This window comes from Sprattus sprattus (assembly GCF_963457725.1).
Source record: "Sprattus sprattus genome assembly, chromosome: 15".
Classification (NCBI taxonomy): Eukaryota; Metazoa; Chordata; class Actinopteri; order Clupeiformes; family Clupeidae; genus Sprattus; species Sprattus sprattus.
The window spans coordinates 8,984,095-8,992,444 of record NC_137913.1 but is presented as its reverse complement, the minus strand read 5'-3'; positions in this window follow the sequence as shown (position 1 = coordinate 8,992,444).

Below are 8,350 nucleotides of genomic sequence, written 5' to 3'. Positions count from 1 at the left end.
CAGCAAACTCAGCCCTCATTGGTTGAGCTGACCTCCCATCTGTCCAATCCCACATGGCTGTGATGTGATGCTGCATGACAGGCCCCGGTCCCAGATTGGCGGCCATGGGCCCTGGCGCCAGCTCAGCCTGGAGTGATTCACCTTCTCCTGCAGAGTGCTGAGGCATTAGTGAGTCTGCATGTGTGTGTGTGTGTGTGTGTGTGTGTGTGTGTGTGTGTGTATGTCAGCTGTGTCGAAGTGTGTGTGTATGTATGTGTGTCAGCTGTGTGTAAGTGAGTGTGAGTGTGTGTGAGTGTGTGTGTGTGTGTGTGTGTGTGTGTGTGTGTGAGTGTGTGTGTGTATGTATGTATGTATGTGTGTGTGTGTGTGTGTGTGTGTGTGTGTGTGTGTATGTATGTATGTGTGTATGACAGCTTTGTCGAAAGTGTGTGTATATGTATGTGCGTCAGCTGTGTCGAAGTGTGGGTGTATGTGTGTCAGCTGTGTGTAAGTGTGTGTGTGTGTGTGTGTGTGTGTTTCAGCTGTGTGTGTGTGAGCGCAGGTGGCCTAGGCTTTTCACAGGCTGTGAGGGGGGAAGAGGGGGGAAGGATCGATGCTCTGCTACAAATCCAGCTCCCGCTGGTGAGAGGGATCTGGCTCCAGAGGATCAATCAGAGCTGCGTGCGCTCATGTCCGCATCACGTAGCAGAGCCAGACGACACGCAGTAAACAAAGACACCCCACCAGCTGGAACAAGACCAGATACACACACACCTCACAGCAGACCCCCTCATACACACATCACACATACACACACACACACACACCTCACCACAGACCCCCTCACACAGACCTCACACATACACACACACAAACACCTCACACATACACACACAAACACACACACTGCAGACCCCCTCACACACACCCACACACATACACACACACATCACACACACCTCACTGCAGACCCCCTCACACACATCTCATGCACACACACACACACACACACACACTGCAGACCCCCTCACACACACCTCACACATACACACACACACATCACACAAACCTCACTGCAGACCCCCTCACGCACATCTCATGCACAGACACACACACACACACACTGCAGACCCACTCACACACACCTCACACATACACACACACACACTGCCGACCCCCCTCACACACACTAGACCTCACACATACACAGACACACAACTCCTCGCATACCCCCTCACACACACCTCACACACACCTCCTCGCAGACCCCCTCACACACACCTCACCGCGGACCCCTCACACACACCTCACCGCGGACCCCTCACACACACCTCACACATACACACACACAGACACCTCATACATTCACACACACACTTACACACTGCAGAACCCCTCACACATACATATACACACCTCACACAAACACACACACACACCTCACTGCAGACCCTCTCACATGCACCTCACGCATACACAGACACACACAAATACTGCAGACCCCCCTTACACCCACCTCACACACTCAAACACACCCAAAAACACCCTCACCCAGGCCCCAGCAGGACTGTTTACACCACTGTGCTCATGGATGTCTCATCAGAGCCTCCTATCTTAGCCATTCACCAACAAAAATGACGAAGTGTAAAATGTTGCATATTAAACACAGTTCATAGTGCTTCAAGACCAACAGTGCTTGTGCATATATGTGTGTGCTTCTACATGTAGAGCGTCTGTCTTCTGTGCTCGCGTATGTCTGCCTATATTTGTTATGTGTAGTACGGGCTACAGGCTCCATCACAGCAGGACTAATTGTTGCCCTGTTTTGTGTCTGTGGCGAGTGGGCAGGGGGGTAATTGTCATGCCAGCTCCCTGTCACAGCTGCACCCCCAGCTGGAGCTTCAGAGACAGAGACACAGACCAGCAATGGAGCCTCAAACAGCATGGCTATACGCTGTCAGATACTGCCCTGGACCGCTTATCTATTTAGCCTGCTGGATATCCATTCATCAGACACAGCTACACAACCATGGATATGAAGAACTCAGTGTTCCACACAGACAGAGAAACATTTAGTTGCCAGTCTTTCTACACAGAGACAGAGAAACATTTAGTTGCCATTCTTTCTACACAGAGAATGAGACACTAAGCGAGATGTTTAGATTCCAGTGTTCCTCGCAGTGGCTAAGATACAACCCCTTCGGTCTTAGAGTTCCACAAAGGCAGAGACCCATGGAGACCCCAGTCTTCTACACAGACAGCCATGGAGACCCCAGTCTTCTACACAGACAGCCATGGAGACCCCAGTCTTCTACACAGACAGCCATGGAGACCCCAGTCTTCTACACAGACAGCCATGGAGACCCCAGTGTTCTACACAGACAGCCACGCAGACCCCAGTCTTCTACACAGACAGCCATGGAGACCCCAGTGTTCTACACAGACAGCCATGGAGACCACAGTGTTCTACACAGACAGCCATGGAGACCACAGTGTTCTACACAAACAGCCATGGAGACCACAGTGTTCTACACAGACAGCCATGGAGACCACAGTGTTCTACACAAACAGCCATGGAGACCACAGTGTTCTACACAGACAGCCATGGAGACCACAGTGTTCTACACAAACAGCCATGGAGACCACAGTGTTCTACACAAACAGCCATGGAGACCACAGTGTTCTACACAGACAGCCATGGAGACCACAGTGTTCTACACAAACAGTCAACCTGAAATATTCCAGTGTTCCACAAAGACAAACCTGAAGACCCCAGTGTTCCATAGAGACAACAGAAAGTACCACAGAGTTCAACAGAAAGAACCCTGGAGATACCAGTGTTCCAAAGAGACAAAGAACCCTGAAGATCGCAGGGTTCCATATGCTGTCAATCAAAGTGTGGTCTCTGTCGGCTAAAGAGTCAGGCTTCATCTTCCACCACAAGGCTTTGATGTGCAAATACACGACACGTTTCCAGATTTACCCTGAGGTATGATTGAGGAACAGACGTAAAACCAAAGTCCATATTTTTGTGTTATTTTCCTCTGCTGTTCCTCCTGTATGATTGAGAGATGGACGTAAAAACTCAGTCCATCTTTTCTGTGTTATTTTCCTCTGCTGTTCCTCCTCTTATCCCTGCTGGCTGAGATAATAGCTGCACATGTTATTATTAAAAGAGCTAGTTGCACCCCAGGTGGCGAGCGCACGTTGTGCCTTTAAGAGCAGTGGGCATGTGAAGGGCGTTTGCTAATTAATGGTCTATCCTGGCGGAGGCGTGGGGCGGAGTGAGAGGGTCGGGTCGGACAGCTGTTTTTACTGCGGGTTGATTTGCACCTCACGCGAGGCCCTTATTTGATTAGCCTTAACAAAATCATACTCCGAGCAGCGGCTCATACATCACTCTCTCCGGGTGTGTCTGACCCGCGTTCTTAAACCCGTCCTCTGAGTCTCCAGCCGGAGCGCGACGTCCCCTGATGTCCCCTGATGTCCCTTGATGTGGACTGGTCGGAGCGCTGGTGTCAGGTAGTGCGCCACGCTGATTTGATTACCCTGCATTTCTGTCAGGCAGCATCAGGAGGGGTGTCATGGCCGCCTGCCTGTGTCTGGACATGCCAGTGATGTTGATGCCTAAAAGGCTGACTTCACTGTCGTCGTAGTGGAGGTGAAGGTCTCACCGATCGCATTAGGAGGTAAATCACGGATGCTTAGAGGGGTTTTCCTCCTCCAGATGTAAGATTTACCAAAGGAATTCATTTTTTTCCCCTTAAAAGCTTTCTATCTCTGCCGGATGGTTTTGGACTTTGTCTAAATATATCCCGCAGTCTGTGCAGCCTACGGGCGCGGCAGGGTTCACGCTGCAGGCTGGCAAACAGGGAAAGTGCATTAGTGTGGTATACAAGGACGAGTGGGGAGACGGAGCAGGAGGCTGAGAGGGAAGGTGGCCATCTCTCTCTCTCTCTCTCTCTCTCTCTCTCTCTCACTCCCTCTTCACTCCCTCTCTCTCTCTCTCACATGTCTTTCTCTTGCTCTCTCCTGTGCTCTTTCTGTTTTTCGATCACTTTGTACTCCCTTTCTTTCTCTGTCTCTTTCCTTCCCTTTTTAAGTCTGTTTCTCTCCCACCCTCCCTCACCCCATCTCTCTCTCTCTCTCTCTCTCTTCCTCTCTCTCTTCCTCTCTCTCTTACTGGAACTGTGCCATGTTCTTTCATACTGTTGCATAATTTTCACACCTCTCCTTGTCCTCACACAGCCACCCGCGTTCAGGGGGAGCTGAGCCGAGACGAGACGAGAGCTCCCACTATTTCAGACTCCAGTGTGGACAGACCAGGTGTCCTCCAGCCAAAAGCCCCCCCCCCCCCCCCGAAACCTTTTCAAATGTTTTCCATTTTATGTTCCATTTCTCTTACATGTATACGTCTAATTTCTAGTAAATCAGCTGATGTCCTTGTGTCCTAATGTCGTGTGTGGAGCAGCCAGCTGTGAGGTGTTTGCACAGTAAGCACTGGCTGTCTGTAGCACTGGGATGTGTGGGTGCAAATGGGGGGGTGTAACTGCAACTTGCTGCTGCAGCTGCTGCTGCGTCGGTGCGGCCCAGGAGGAGAGGACGCCCAGGCAGAGACTGTGTGCATTAATGAGCAGCACGTGGTTGGTGCACCAGAGATGGAGCAGCAAACCGCTCCGCAGTCTCCAGCCCTGCGTGTGGAGTCATCACTGTGTCCCTTGGGGGGGGGGGGATTGGGGGGAGGGGGGGGATTGGGGGGAGGGGGGGGGGGGTTGCTCTGATCTGCCAAAATCAAAGCCCCTGCTGTGGGGTTTAGCAGTCCCATCAGGATCCCTCCTCTTCCTCAGGGGGCCTTCCTCATCCTTCATCTCGCTTTGTGTCTCACTGATGGAGTTACTAGCCTTGTTTCATCAAGGACACTGTTATCAGTCGAGCGGGGTTAGCCACAGCCTTGTCACTGTGAAAGCCGGGGAGTTACACTTTCACTGAAGCACAGGGTGGACATGTTTTACTGACGCACAGGGAGGACATGTTACTACTGACGCACAGGGAGGACATGTTTTACTGAAGCACAGGGTGGACATGTTTTACAACTGATTTGAAAAAGTGGAGAAGGAGGGCAGAGTTGGGAGATAGTCAGTCTCTCTCTCTCTCTCTCTCTCTCTCTCTCTCTCTCTCTCTCTGTCTCTCTCTCTGTCCAACTCTGCTCTCAGTAAAACCTACTCTTTTCTCTCTTTATATATATATATATATATATATATATATATCTGTCTCTCTCTGTGTCTCTTTCTCTCTGTCCAACTCTGCTCTCAGTAAAAGCTACTCTCTCTCTCTCTCTCTCTCTACCCCTTTCTGCTCTAAGTGAATACCAGTCTCTTACTCTTTCTCTTTCCCTCTCTCTCCCTCTCTGGGCCTGTGCGCTCTCAGGCCATCTCTCCTCTCCAGGGTCCTCACAGCTTCCCAGCTTGAGAACACTCAGCATCAGAACCCTGGGGTCCTTCTTAGAACATCCCTAGAACAGATTCTTAGAATCATCAGCTGGAATGGTCTTGTGTCTGTGTTACTTTGGAATGTGGTGCTCTCTAAACTTGTACGTTCCTGTGTGTTGGCTTTAAACCTATGACTTTGCGGTTCACACTGACAACAGTTACCATGGAAACGTGAAGGAAGCAGAGGCCAGAAAGACAGAGAGCTTTTCTTGAGTGTTTTTTTTTTTTTTTGCGTGGAATGGACGTAGTCTGGGGAGTTCTCCATGGAGACAGGATGAAAGGAGAGGGCGAGAAATGAAAAGGCTGGAAGATGTGGGGGGGGGGTCATATAGATGTAAACCTGTGGAACACTCTCCAGCCTCCTCTTACACTCCTGGGCATGAACACACTCATGATAGGAACCAGACTCTCCTGCTCATCTGGCCACCAGCACACAGGCTCACAAGACACACACACACACACACACAAACACTTATACACTCACACACACACAGGTTCACATAACGAGCGGCATCAAGGCGCAAGCCAGCTGTTGCTTTCTCACTCCTCTGGTGCAGCAAGTCTGCAGGCACCATTCATCACCCAGCATTCATCACCCAGCTTGCAGTATCCTGTGTGCAGTATCCTGTATGCAGTACCCTATGCAGTACACTCTATGCATCACCCAACATACACTTCCCAGCATGCAGTATCCTGTTTGCAGTATCCTGTATGCAGTACCCTCTTTGCATCCCCCAACATACAGTACCCAGCATGCAGTATCCAGTATGCAGTACCCTATGCAGTACCCTCTATGCATCACCCAACATACACTTCCCAGCATGCAGTATCCTGTTTGCAGTATCCTGTATGCAGTACCCTCTTTGCATCCCCCAACATACAGTACCCAGCATGCAGTATCCAGTATGCAGTACCCAGCATGCATCACCCAGCATACAGTTCCCAGCATGCAGTATCCAGTATGCAGTACCCAGCATACAGTACCCAGCATGCAGTATCCAGTATGCAGTATCCAGTATGCAGTACCCAGCATGCATCACCCAGCATACAGTACCCAGCATGCAGTATCCAGTATGCAGTACGCAGCATGCATCACCCAGCAGGAAGTACCCAGTATGCAGTACCCAGCACGCAGTATCCAGTATGGGAAGGTTAAAGTTCCCAGTATATGCAGTAAAGCAGGAAGGATGCAGTATGATAAATGGGATGCAGGATGCACCCAGTCTGGTGCAATGCAGGTTTGCTCTGGTGTATCCAAAAGAAGGCCGATCTGAGACTAGAACATCCGGATCCGCAAACCCTTAAACAAACCCAGGCGGTTCTGCCACGAGTCCAGCCCTGACCTGGCCCAGAATCCACCACAGAACCATCTGCAACCAGGGGATCAGACAGAACCAACACAAGTCCAGCCCACATCCCCATCTACCAGAATCCAACCAAGAGCCAGCAGCTAGCTGCAACCAGAGAATCGGTCAGAACCAACCCGACTCCAGACCACATCAGAACCAGCACAACTTCAGACCACATCAGAACCAGCACAACTTCAGACTACATCAGAACCAGCACAACTCCAGACCCCATCAGAACCAGCTCAACTTCAGACCACATCAAAACCAGCCCAACTTCAGACCACATCAGAACCAACCCGACTCCAGACTACATCAGAACCAGCACAACTTCAGACCATTTCAGAACCAGCCCAACTCCAGACTATGTCTGTTGTGTGTGTGCACTCTGTCTGTTTGTCTGTTGTGTGTGTGCACTCTGTCTGTTATGTCTGTTGTGTGTGTGCACTCCAGACTATGTCTGCTGTGTGTGTGCACTCTGTCTGTTTTGTCTGTTGTGTGTGTGTGTACTCTGTCTGTTTTGTCTGTTGTGTGTGCGCACTCTGTCTGTTCTGTCTGTTGTGTGTGTGCACTCTGTCTGTTATGTCTGTTGTGTGTGTGTACTCTGTCTGTTTTGTCTGTTGTGTGTGTGCACTCTGTCTGTTTTGTCTGTTGTGTGTGTGCACTCTGTCTGTTATGTCTGTTGTGTGTGTGTGTACTCTGTCTGTTTTGTCTGTTGTGTGTGTGCACTCTGTCTGTTTTGTCTGTTGTGTGTGTGTGTACTCTGTCTGTTTTGTCTGTTGTGTGTGTGTGCACTCTGTCTGTTCTGTCTGTTGTGTGTGTGCACTCTGTCTGTTCTGTCTGTTGTGTGCACTTTATCTGTTGTGTGTGTGTGGACTCTGTCTGCTGTGTAAGTTACAAGGTTATGGAGCCGGTCACAAAGTGTTGTGATTCTCTAGAAAATATCATGTGAAGGGACAAAATTCTTCAGAAGTAAAATTATTTGATGACTGGAAGCCAATGGAATGCTAATGCTAGTTGGCATGCTAGTCTCACACTCCGATGACTGCTACGCTTTTCGAACGCTTGAGGACCCCTTTGGGAGGGACAGAAGGAGAGAGGGGAGCGGACGAGCGACGGGGAGAGAGAGTCCACACACACACACATGAGCTCAGAAAAACACATGAGTCCACACACACACATGAGCCCAGACACACACACATGAACCCAGCCACACACACATGAGCCCAGAGATGCATCTCAGAGAGAACGAGACAGAGTAAAGATTGGAGTTAAAGACAGAGAAACTGTCATGAAGCATGAAATATTCATCTGCATAGGGAAGGATGGATCAACAGAGAGAAATGTGGGAGAGACAGAGATAAAGAGAGAGAGAGAGATAAAGAAAGGAAGAGACAAAGTGTGGGAAATAAAGAAAGAGTAGGGGAGAAGAAAAGACAGAAGAGAAGAAAGAAAGAAAGAAAGTAGATGGAGAGAAAGAAAGAAAGAAGTAAAGAAAGGAAGTAGAGGGCCCTAAAAATTCCTTCCAGAGGAGCT